Raw genomic sequence first — 13,217 nt, forward strand, 5'->3', positions numbered from 1 at the left:
GTCTACTGAGCACATCTGAAAGACTCTAACTATCAGTGTTGTCAAAGCAAAGACTCAAGACCAAACCTTTGGCAGAGTACAGGGAATCATAAGAAAGAAGGGGAGTTTGTCTGATGGGGAAAGGATAGGAGCTCCACAAGGACCAAATATATCTGGGCACAGGGTCTTTTCTGAGACTGACATTCAACCAAGGACTATGTGTGGATATAGCCTAGAACCTCCACTCAGATGTAGCCTGTGATAGCTCAGTAACCAATTGGTTTCTCAAAGTGAGGGGAACAAGGACTATTTCTAACAGGAACTCAATGACTGGCTCTTTGGCCTCCCCACCCCCCAAGGGAGGAGCAGTCCTGTTAGGCCACAAAGGAGGGCTTTGCAGCCAGTCCTGAAGATACCTGATAAAACAGGATCAGATGAATGGGGAGGTGGTCTCCCCCTATCAGTGGACTTAGAAAGGGGCACGGTGGAGATGAGGGAGTGAGGGAGGGACTGGGAGGGAATGAGGGAGCGGGACACGGCTGGGATACAGAGTTAATAAAATGTAACTGATAAGAAAAAAATAAAATTCAAAAAAAATACCACAATTTCTGTATCCATTCCTTCGTTGAGGGACATCTGGGTTGTTTCCAGGTTCTGTCTATTACAAATAAAGCTGCTACAAACATGGTTGTGTAAATGTCCTTGTTGTGTACTTGAGCAAATTTTGGGTATATGCCTAGGAGTGGTATAGCTGGATCTTGAGGACACACTATTCCTAATTGTCTGAGAAAGCACCAGATTGACTTCCAAAGTGGTTGTACCAGTTTACATTCCCACCAGCAATGGAGGAGTGTTCCTCTTTCTCCACAACCTCTCCAGCATGTGTTGTCACTTGCAAAAGACACTGTCGTCAGAACAAAACAACAGCCTATAGACTGGAAAAGGATCTTCACCAACCCTATATCTGACAGAGGGCATATATAAAGAACTAAAGAAGTTAAAAAGCAATAAATCAAGTAATCCAATTAAAAAATGGGGTATGGAGCTAAACAGAGAATTCCCTGTAGAGGAATATAGAATGGCAGAGAAACACTTAAAGGGATGCTCAACATCCTTAGCCATCAGGATGGCAAATCAAAATGACCCTGAGATTTCACCTTACACCCATCAGAATGGCCAAGATGAATAACCCTAGTTCAGCTCTTGCCTCCAGGTTCCTGCCCTGTTTGAATCCCATGTCCTGACTTTCTTTAATGATGAACAGCTATATGAAATTGTAAGGCAAATAAACCCCTTTCTTCCCAAATTGTTTTTAGTCAGGGTGTTTCATCAAAGCAATAGAAACGCTAAATAATATACCCCGATTTTAAAAATTGAACATCAATAGCTATGTTGTTGTTAAAAATCACAACAGTATTCTAGCACATGTGTGAGAATCCTCTGGAACAAGCAGAAAGATCTTGATTTATCAAAGATAATGTTATCACTCCAATAAAATCATCAAAAACTATAATAAACAAAAAAATAAATGGTGACTTAATCTTGCCCATTATCATAACTACCATAGAACAAGAGATTGGAGACTTTCATTAATATGAAAAGATGCTAATGAGTAATAATGCTTCAATGGCTTTGAGAAAAAGAACTTAGGGTGCATTTCACAGAATAGAAAGCAGAGTTCAGACTACAAGATCAGGAAACCTGGGCTTTACTCAAGAGCTTTTTTCACAGCTATTACTCATTAGTGGAAGAAGTAGAGACAGTTACTTAATTTTAGTACATCAAATATTTCAACTCTAAAATGATTATAGTAATGGGAAAGTCTCTGCTAGAGCTATTGTGAAAAATGAGCTCATACAGGTGAAATAGTAAGCAGAAAGAATAAAGAGGTTCCTTGCAAAACTAAGTTGAGCTGGTTGTGGCAAGACAGATGCAGCATGACTGGGGATCTGAGGTCAACCTGGTACACACCTTTGGCTTGGTATGGTGATATGTGCCTTTATTACCTGCACTCCCAAGCTTCAGACAGAGGCAAGGAGATTCTATGAGTTTAACGCCATCCTTATCTATGTAGTAAGATCCTTTATTAAACAAACAATTTCGAGCTATAATCTGATCATTACTTGATAAACAGCAAAAAGGAAGGTAATAATTGTATTGAAAGACATCTGTATTCTAATGAGAACAGCAACAAAGAAATGAAATCAACTCAAGTGTGTATCAACTTAAGAAAATTAAGGAAAACATGGTACACACACACAACAGAATACTATCCAGCTTCTGAAAAGAAGGTAAGTAAGTCAGTCACTTACAAAACACTGATGAAATTAGAAAATATTGTGCTAAGTGAAATAAATAAAAAGACAATAATCTTAGTCACATATTATTATTCATATCAGCATTTCAGAGAATTTTTTGAATTCCAGAGTACCCTTAATCAGTCCCAGGACCCATGTTAAGTAGCTTACAACCTCCTGTAACTATAACTTAAAATCAAACACGCTCTTTTGGCCTCCTTGGGTACCTCCACACAACATGTGCACACAGACAGACACACATATACACATACATAAATGCTTAAAAAAAAAAAACCTAAGCAACACAGAAGTTGTTTTTTACAGAAACTGAGAGTCAAATTTTAATGTGGAAAGTATGGAGGAGAGAAATGAAAGCTGACCACTGGGTACTAAGTCACATTAGCTAGCTAGTGTGAAAAGTCTTTCTGATATTGTACAGTAAGATGATGACAGATAATAATAATAATAATAATAATAATAATAATAATAATAATAATGTTCTGTGTTTTACAGCAAGCTGGAGAAAGTTTTTTTTTAAAACATTCATCATAAAAATAAAAGAATAAGATTGATAAGTTTAATATGATTTAAATATCATTCAATAGAGCGGCATATCAAAAAATCTCACAGTTATGCATTTATATTTTTATGCTGAAGTTTAAAAATTAACTTAAAATGCACTGGAGGTTTGGAGACATGGCTCAATTATTGACAATGTTTGCAGCATGAGCATGACCGTAAAGGTGCTTCATATCCCAGCATCCATGTACCTTGCCTGATCTTGGTCTCATCCATACCTACAACATTAGCACTGGTAATCGGGAAGATGGCCATGGTGGTGGTAGAGACACAAGAATACCTATTTCTTGATGGATGTCATTCACCCACACAGCAAGTGCTCTAGATTCAGAAGGGGATCTCTTTTCTAAGGAAAATGGCTCAGTGTGACAAAAAATGAACTTCATCACCCTAATTGGTCCCCCTGCATGCTATATTAGCTTCTTCACACATACTGTATATTTAAAACATACATACATACAGAGACTCAAAGAGAAATACATCGGAGGTGATAAATGTATTTATCTCTGGTGAATACATTCATACATGAGGCCTTGAGCAAGTCATATCCTTCACTTCATTAGATAACTTTAGAGCATTAGAGTGTCATCATTTAAAAACAATGACTGTTTTCTTTTTTAATTTTTTTATTTTTATCATTTATTAGTTTATTCAATTTGTATCCTGCTGTGACACCCCTCCCTCATCTCCTCCCAATCATACTCTCCCTCCCTCTTTTCCCTCTATGACCCTCCCCTAGTCCACTGACAGGGGAGGTTCTCCTCCCCTTCCCTCTGAACCTAGCCTATCAGGTCTCATCAGGACTGGCTGCATTGTCTTCCTCTGTGGCCTGGTAAAGTTGCCCCTCCCTCACCCCAGTTCAGGGAGAGGTGATCAAAGAGCCAGCCACTGAGGTCATGTTAGAGACAGTCCCTTTTCCCTTTACTAGGGTACCCACTTGGAGACTGAGCTGCCATGGGCTACATCTATACAGGGGTTCTAGATTATCTTCATGCATGGTCCCTGGTTGGAGTATCAGTCTCAGAAAAGACTCCTGTGCCCAGATGAAAGAAGAGGGAGAGATAAAGGCCTGGAGGGGACAGGAACTCCATAAGAAGAGCAACAGAATCTCCTCTCAGTCTAAGCATTCTGGATTGGTTAAGCACCTCAGGTCTCATGTGAGTCCCTAATAAGAGGAACAAAGGTACTCTCTGACATGACTTTCTTGTCAACTTTTAAATTACTTCCATCCAGCAAGACTGCCTTGTCATGTCACAGGAGAAGAGGACACAAATCAACTCTGATACAACTTGATGAGTTGGTGTGGATAGGAAGAGGAGGGGCTCCCTCCTTCTGAGGAATAGGGGAAAGGAGGGGAAAGAGGGAGGGAGGATAGGACTGAGGAGGATTCGGTTAAGACCAGGTTGTAAAGTGAATAATTGAATTAACTAATTTAAAAAAGATAAAATCTCAAAGTAATTTTAATTTGCACTTCCTTCTTGCTTAAGGATTGTGGACACTTAAAAATATTTTCTAACCTTTTATCTCTCTTCTTGTTTTTATTAAATTTTCTCAATATTTAGCTTTTTTAGCTTTTTTTTATTCTCTAGACACTTATCTTTGGTCAGATGGGTAGTTTGCAAAGATTTTTCCCATTCTTTAGGCTTCCTGACAGTCAAAAGTTTTATTTGTAGTAACTACCATTGTGTTTACATTATATAGTACAAATATGATTTTACATACTTTGGATTAAAACAGATAAATGTATTAGGTACTAATTATGAATGGTTTGTAATTGCTGTTAGTCACCAAACATTCATCTCTATTTCAAAGCTTATTCAGAACAAAAAAGGAATAAAGACATCAAGGATAATCGTTAAACATAGTGTTTATTTTAAACTTGTGCCACGAGGGCCTTTTTCATTCTAAAGAATATGCAAGAATGAATAATGTCACACAAAGCAAAAATGAGCCACAGCTAGATAAATCACAATTCAAAACTAAAATGCATGAATAGTCAATAGTATTCCATGCTAATATTTAATATTGTTCCACTTTGTGCCATATGGCCGTATCCTTTTAATAGCACCTTATAAAATAGAACATTTTTCCCCTATAAGCATGGTAAACACAGAAAGAAATATCACGTCCAGGATCCTACATGGGGCTTATTTTGCTGTCTCTGAGCTATAAAGGAACCTATGAAACCTTCATAGCAAGTAGGGTGATCCCAGGGAACTCAGGGTTTCTGCACTGCTAATTCTGTGCAGCATGACTTTTAGTTTTTATAGAGAACTCATAAAATAGTTATGATTAAAGCTTTAGAAATGTAAATATATTGTAAATACAAGATAACACTAGAATACCCAAGATGCATTTCCTGGAACTCATTATCTTAACAAGTGTGATCCTTGAATTTACAGATTTCATTCATAACATTCAAGAGTGGAATTTTTAAAAATTGGTGTATGTGCATAATATTGTAATTAATTAATTATCCTAACCACAGGTTTTGCTCCCACTTTTCCTCCCAACCTCCATCCCCATTCACTTTTCTTCTCTCTTTCTCTTCAGAAAAGGGGCAGGAAGTTCCCTCAGATGTTAACTAGCCTTGGTATATCAAGTTGCAGTAAAATTAGACACCTCTTCTCCTATTAAAGCTAGATGAGGCAATCACCAAGAGGAAAAAGTCCAAAAGGCAGGCAGCAGAGTTGGAGACAGCCTCTGCTCCCCTTTAGGAGTCCCACATGAGGGCCAAGCTACACAACTGTTAGATTTCACAGAGACCAAGGTCAGTCTCATGCTTGCTGTCTGGTTGGCAGTTCAGTCTCTGTGAGCCTCTATGAGCCAGGTTAGTGGAATTTGTGGGTTTTCCTGTGGGGAAGGATTGTAGAAGGCCAAGGGCTCAAAGGCACCACACACACACACACACACAAAAAGTATTTTTATTTTTACTTGTATAGGTAAAATTTTATATTTCTTGAATTATGAAATTTGTCAACAAATCACAATTACATAATCAGTACCTAAGAATGATACTATATTCACTAAAACTCATTTAATATCATATTTTGATTATGTGTATCATTAACTTTATTTTACAATATTTGGATTATTATTTCATCAACCAGAAATAACACTTGCCACAACTGAAATTTTGTTATTAAACTTAATCCTAAGTCTTATTACTTTATATACATATAGAGAGAAAGATGACTATTATCTAACAATTTTCCCATTTTTTTTAACAATTTTGCTTCTGAGTATGTAAGTAAAGTAATGAAATCAGCATGTCAAAAGGTATCTGCCCTTCCACTTTTGTTGAGGATTATCCATAAAAGAGTCTATTAGTTGAATAACGGATAAAAAGCTAAGTTAGAAGGATTTGGCGGGGAAAAGAAGCCATTCATGGATGGGCACCAAGTTACACTAGGATAGGAGCAGAACACTGTGCTGTGATACTGCAGAGTAGGATGAGCCCATGAGGATAATATACTCTATATCACAAGAGTATAAAAAGAAACATTTTCAAAGCTTTCACCATAAGGTAATGAAAATGCTTAACCTGATTTTAAAACTCCACATATATGTATGCATCAAAATGGAAGAAAATATACCAACTATATTTCAGACAAGAGGTTAATATACAGAATATGCAAAGAACTGTAAAAATCAAATACAGAAAAGACCCTCATCTCTTCCAGTCCATAAATAAGCCGTTAGACTTCAAAGACAATTCTCAAAAGAAATACAAATGGATGGCCAATAAATATTATTAAAAGTTCTCAGTAAATCAGAAAGTGACAATATAAGTCCTTTAAGATTCTATGTCACCCTTGTTAAGAATGGCCACTATTAAGAAAACAAGTAGCAACAAATGCTGGAGAAGATATGTGGAAAGATGAAGGCTTCTTCAATATAGGTTTGCTCCATATGTGAATCAGTGTGCAGGCTTCTAAAACAAAACAAAACACCATAAAACTAGAACAACCATATGACTCAGTACTGTTGGGCATAACCCAAAGAACCCTCCTTCCTATTATAGAAATACCTTCATCTTTTTATTTGTTGCTGCTCTGCTCACAATTCTAAGGAATAAATTCAGTCTAGATGTCCATTAATAGATGAATAATAATGAAATTGTGGGTACAGATGTATACACATTGGAATTTTAGTCAGCCTTAAAGAAAAACAAAATTATGAACAATTTAGAAAATGGAAATAATTGGAAAACATTATATAAAATGGGTAACCCAGCTGAGAAAAATAAATGCCACATACTCTTGAATGTGGAGCTTAGACTCTGTAAACTATGTGGATCTTGATCGAGTAAATACTGGAAAATGTCAGGAAACTAGAAAGGATTTCAGGAAAGTAGAGCAAATAGGGCTTAAAGAAGAGGGGTAGGGTAGGGATACATGAAAAAAAAAGTAATATAAGGAATACAGGTAAAAAGTATAAGAAGAAAGGATGGCAAGATGAGAGATGGGAAGGAAAACAACAAAATTAATCACTTATAAGATAAGCTCAGTCGGGAGAATGAAGTTGTAGTGACCCAATCATGAATTTGTTGGGAAATCGATAAAAAAGGAAATAGTTCCAGGCCAGCTGATGACCTAAAATGGGGTGCAGAAAAGAAGTTTATCCAAAGTGTTTGTTTTAATAGCTGAGAAGGAACTGTTGAAGGACATAGTTCAACTCTGTTGCTAGTTAAGTTCACACCACTCCATAATCTTCTTCCATGGTGCCATTTCATATCAAGTGATTTATATTTAGGGACTACACAGGTGGCTCACTCAGTCAAGCACCTATTATGCTAGCACACCGACCACCTATATCAGGCAGCTCACTAGTGGAAGTACTCCAGTTACAGTGTATCTTACACACTTGTCTAGAAACCACATGCGTATACCCCACCATACTCACACACATCCATAATTTAAATACAATTATTCACAGAAGTAACGAAGTGGTGAAGTGATTGAAGAAAACACCCAACGTTGACCTTCCATACCCACAGACATGCATGTGCATACAAACTTGTGTGCATACATATGTTTGTCTTGTACACAAATAAATATCGTAGGCAATGCGCCCAGTCACTTGAGAAAAGATTGGGAGTCTTTCTGTAACCAGTGAGGGCGCAGTAAAGACATGTGCTCAGCTGTGGAAGCCTTGAATATAAAAGGAAAATTGTCCAGGCTTTTGTTGTGTCGTACTTTGAGCTCTGTCTCTATGCTCCAACTGCTTTCTGACCAAGAATATAGTGTGATCACTGCAAGTAAGATGTGTAATCACTTTGGCTTTAAACAGAAAACTGCTCAAGCTAACACTTTTAAGACCATGTAAATAGACTGCTTTTCCCTCTTTTTGCCCGTAAAGGACTGAGAGTTTTCTGCAACATTGAAAAGCAGAAAAAAATTGCCTTTGACATACTCAGTGATTGAAATGTGGCCACGGTTATATTTCTCTGAGGAATCATCAGAGCACAGTCAAACGCCTCCATTTGTCATCAATGGTGTTTTGATTCATAGTCACCACAAAATAAAACAGAGAAATTGAAACCAGTATTCTGAATTGCACAAAGAACTCAATCCACAAGAGACACAGAACAGCAAAGGGGGAATTCCAGGTGAGAAAAACCAGAATATTTTTAGCCAATTGATATATTATCTAACATTCTGTTACCACATAAAAATTGGCAGGATCTCTTTTCCACTCAATAATACCAGACCAGAATATTAAAACATTTGCTATTACGAATATTTGAGAAGATGCGTAAAAATATTTTCTGCCTATCTATATGATATCCTATACTTTAGGAAAACAAAGTCATTTTGATATAAACTATTTCCTTTAGTGGTTTCGAATATTCCGATCTATAAGAAACAACAGGACTAACTGCCTGATATATACTCAGAAGCACTGGTGCATAAAACCCTTCAATATCAAGCCCTGAGCAGGATAAAAGGCATATTTGTTTATGTGACTGTTAAGACAAATGAATCAGAAAGTCACTGTTACTAATTATACCAGGAAAACAAATTAGAGATTGTCACACTCAAAGCAAATGCTTTCAATAAAGGAATTGCTGGAGAGAAAATGTTATCCACATTTTCCTGAAGTTGTCATATCAAGAATAGATAAGGTATGTGTTAGAGCTTTGAAATGGAAAATCAAATGGTTTGGGTTATGTTGTATTTTTCTTTCTCAATACCCTCCCCCCCCAAAAAAAAAAAAAAAAGAAGTGGTAGTAATTGTGAACCATTTTGTGCTTTCAGATATTTGGACAATCAATGGTAATTTTAGCAAGTGTCTTTAAATTTGTTTCAGGGTGTCTACCTGTAGCAAATAAGGGAGACCACAGGTGGCAGAACTTCAAAGTTGCCATTGACAATGTAAGTCCTTATTTTAAATGTATCAGCGCTTTTCTTGAGAGAGAGAGAGAGCTCTACAAACTGCTATTCTTCTTGTAAACAAGATGACTCCAAACTCAAAGAACATTTCCTAGCACATTTATTTGTTAATTTGATTTGGATGTAAGTCATCATCTGTCCAGTATTATAATTGGCTACTAGTGCAAACTCTATCAATGAATTTTGGTTCCTGATATGCATTTCTCTTTTATAATAAACAGTTTTTGCCAACTACTCCTAAGTAATTTTACAATGACATAGAGAAACCAATATATAGCAAAAGACAGTAATTAATAAAACTAAAAATAAAACAGTTTCTGTTCAAAATCATTATTTTGTTTTTTGGTTTGATTATTAAGACGAATTCTCACTGTGTAATGTTGCTCAGGTTGACAGAGAGCTTGCTCTGCCATCCTGTAACTAACGGATCTTCCAAAGTGCTGGAATGACAAGTTAAATTTACTATTTTTTTTTTTTTTTTACTTTTAGGGTAGGTTTATTTTTCAACGGAGTAAACGGAGACAAATTTCATGAAGAGACAATCAAGCCTTATCTGCAAACATCATACTCAAAATCATGTTAAATTTCTGAGATTATTATTATATGTGGGTTTTGTTAATAAAATAAATAGCATTTGTTACCTGACTTTCTCTCTCTCTGTCTCTCTCTCTCTTTCTCTCTCTCTCTCTCTCTCTCTCTATATATATATATATATAATTTTATTTTATTTTTTTCTTATCATTTACATTTTATTAACTCTGTATCCCAGCTATGTCCCACTCCCTCATTCCCTCCCAATCCCACCCTCCCTCCTTTATCTGCTCCCTGCCCCTTTCCAAGTCCACTGATAGGGGGGGACCTCCTCCCCATTCATCTGATCCTGTTTTATCAGGTATCTTCAGGACTGGCTATGAAGCCCTCCTCTGTGGCCTAACAGAACTGCTCCTCTCTTGGGGGGTGGGGAGGTCAAAAAGCCAGTCATTGAGTTCCTGTTAGAAATAGTCCTTGTTCCCCTTACTATGGGAAACAATTGGTTACTATAATTTGATCTATTACACATAGTTCTTTAGCCATGTATATGTGTGTACATGTATAAATTTCACTCATTTCCATAATCATTATTAAAAATCTCTTTCATCCTAAATCATCCCTGAAGATCATTTTACATGTTGGTTTTCTTATAGCACACGTGTATGATTTTCCATCATATAGTCCAGCTTTTCGTGAAGTCCAATGGTGTGCTTCCTGTGAGTAAAAATGAGTCAGTTTGCCTTTGCCTTCAACATGCTGATGTCATCTGACCCCACTCCATCTACTGCAATTCTTTAGTAGTCCTCCAAGTCTTACCTGTAGTTTGTGTCTCAAATTTAATTGCACTGTGTCACTCCATACATTACTTCACTGAGTTTTACTTAAGTTCTAATTTATATATGACATACAAAGGACAGATGTAAGGTGTCGTAGGTAATCAATGACCTATAATATGGCTTGTAGCATTCTGGATTTTCCTTCTCCTTTTTATATATATATATATATTTTTTTTTTTCCTATGGAAGACTTTTCCACACAACAAGATTATAGTAAGATTTAGAGTTAGCATAACAAATAGGAGTATAAACAAGAATATATATGTTACTAAGCCAAAACCACTCATTGTCTGAATACTAAGAATAATAGCTATTTTGATATATATTACATTGTGAGGTATAGTCACCTGAAGTGAATAGCCGTGATGAGCAACTAGAAGAGAGCTGTGATCTTTAAAAAAAAATGATGATTATTAACACACTTGATTAGATTAATTCTAACCAGATCAAATCATTGTATCTTCCAAAGAAATACCCATTCCAGAAGCCAAAGGTTCCCTTTGATCATCCTTAAAACCCTCAGAGAAAGTCACATTAATTATCCGTTAGGGATTGAATTAGATAAGCAGGATTGTGGCTGAGGGAACGTTTTGTCATGCCATGCATTTCTTCCCCTGTATCCATCTAAGGCTTGTCTACATTTCATGCCTCTAACTAGATCACATCCGACATGAGAATATCTGTGGCATTTCAATTCTTGATTTTTTTTTTTTTAATCCACAGGTTTGAATGTGCATGGCCATGGAAATACCAGGCTTAAAGTTTTGTGGACTATTTCAGAGTTGTATTATAAAAATGATTTGGTTTAAAATAAACATCAAAGCCAACATTGATTAACATGATGAGCAGGTAAGCTCTTCCAAAAAAGAAATCATATTCTCAAGTTTGAAAGATCTCACATTGAATCAGTTGATATTTTTCTCTCAAATATCCTTCAAGTTAAGATGTACTTTATTTTAAAAGTCAAAAGGCAAAATGGATTTAAGGCCAGCAAAATGACCATGTATGCACAAGTACACATATTCTCTTTCTCATTAACACACACATACACATTAACACACACAAAGTGAAAGAGAAAGGAAGGAAGGAAAGAAGGAAGGAAGGAAGAAAGAAAGAAAGAAAGAAAGAAAAAGAAAGGAAGGAAGGAAGAAGAAATCTGATAGACTAAGATCAGAAGGAAAGAGAAGAGGACCTCCCCTATCAGTGGACTTGGGGAGGGACACGTATGAAGAAGGGGGAGGGAGGGTGGGGTCAGGAGGGGAGAAGGGAGGGGCTTATGGGGGATACAAGTGAATAAAGTGTAATTAATATATATTATTATACACAATTAATGTGTAATTAATATATATATATGAAAACAAAAAAATATTTAATATTGTATAGCTTGGTCTTCATGTGAGACTCCTAACAGTGGGAACAGGGGCTGTGTCTGACTCTGCTGCTTGCCTTTGTTACCCTTTTCCCTACTGGGCTGCCTCTTCTAGTCTCATACTCTTTTATTCTCCCTTTTAAATTTTTTATTAATTACAATTCATTCACTTTGTATCACAGCTGTAGCTCCCTCCATTGTCCCCTTCCAACTCCTCCTTCTCTCTATTCTCCTCCATTACCCCTCCCTCAGTCTTCCTCCCCTTCTATCTGAACTTAGCCTATCAGGTCTCATCAGGACTGGCTGCATTGTCTTCCTCTGTGGCCTGGTAAGTCTACATACTGCTCAGGGGAAGGTGATCAAAGAGCAGGCCACTGATTTCATGTCAGACAGCCCCTGTTCCCCTAACTAGGGAACCCACTTGGATACCACGGGCTCCATCTGAACAGGGGTTATAGGTTATCTCCATGTGTGGTCCTCGGTTGATTCTCCCACTCTTACTGCAACTTGATTTGCAAAAGATGGTTGGTATTCGGGGGTGGCTGCCCCTTTTCTGAAGACAAAGGGAGGAGGAGTAGATTGGGGTAGGGAGGTCTGGGAGAGAGGAGGGGGGAAACTGGTTGGAATGTAAATGAATTGTTTAAAATAAACAAATTACATGACTTAAAAAGTATTTCTAAACTATTATTTTCAATTGAGTGCTTAAAAATTCACAAACCTAGAAATCTAATGCCTATGTTTTTAATAGTTGATATTTTTAAAAGATTGACTTATTTTTAATTATTGGCCGTATACACATGAGTGCAGATGTCTGAGGGGGAAGAGGTGATGAGTGACAGGTATACTTGAGCCACTCAACATGAGTACTGAGAAACAAACTCTGGTCCTCTACAAAAGCAGTCTGTGCTTTTAACCACTGAGCAAGCTATCCAGTCCTAATTTGGTGTTTCTAAGTCACTACAAGATAATTGATGGCTTTTTTAAATAATGCTATCATACACATGAAAAATACAGTGGTTAGCTATGTTATATCTTCCTTACAAGTGGAATTAATCTAGTATTTCTTTAAAAAAACAACTCACACTATGCTGAGATGTTCCATCATGCTGTATTGCTCTGTCTTTCATGAATTTCAGATTTCCCTGTAGCTTCTCAGATCACAGAACCTCAATCAGGATTCTATGGTCAAAACTAAGGATTCATTTCATCTTGCTTGTAAGTAAGGGTTTTA

The sequence above is a fragment of the Psammomys obesus genome, unplaced genomic scaffold (genome assembly GCF_907164565.1).
Source record: "Psammomys obesus unplaced genomic scaffold, mPsaObe1.curated_primary_1811, whole genome shotgun sequence".
In the NCBI taxonomy this organism is placed as follows: domain Eukaryota; kingdom Metazoa; phylum Chordata; class Mammalia; order Rodentia; family Muridae; genus Psammomys; species Psammomys obesus.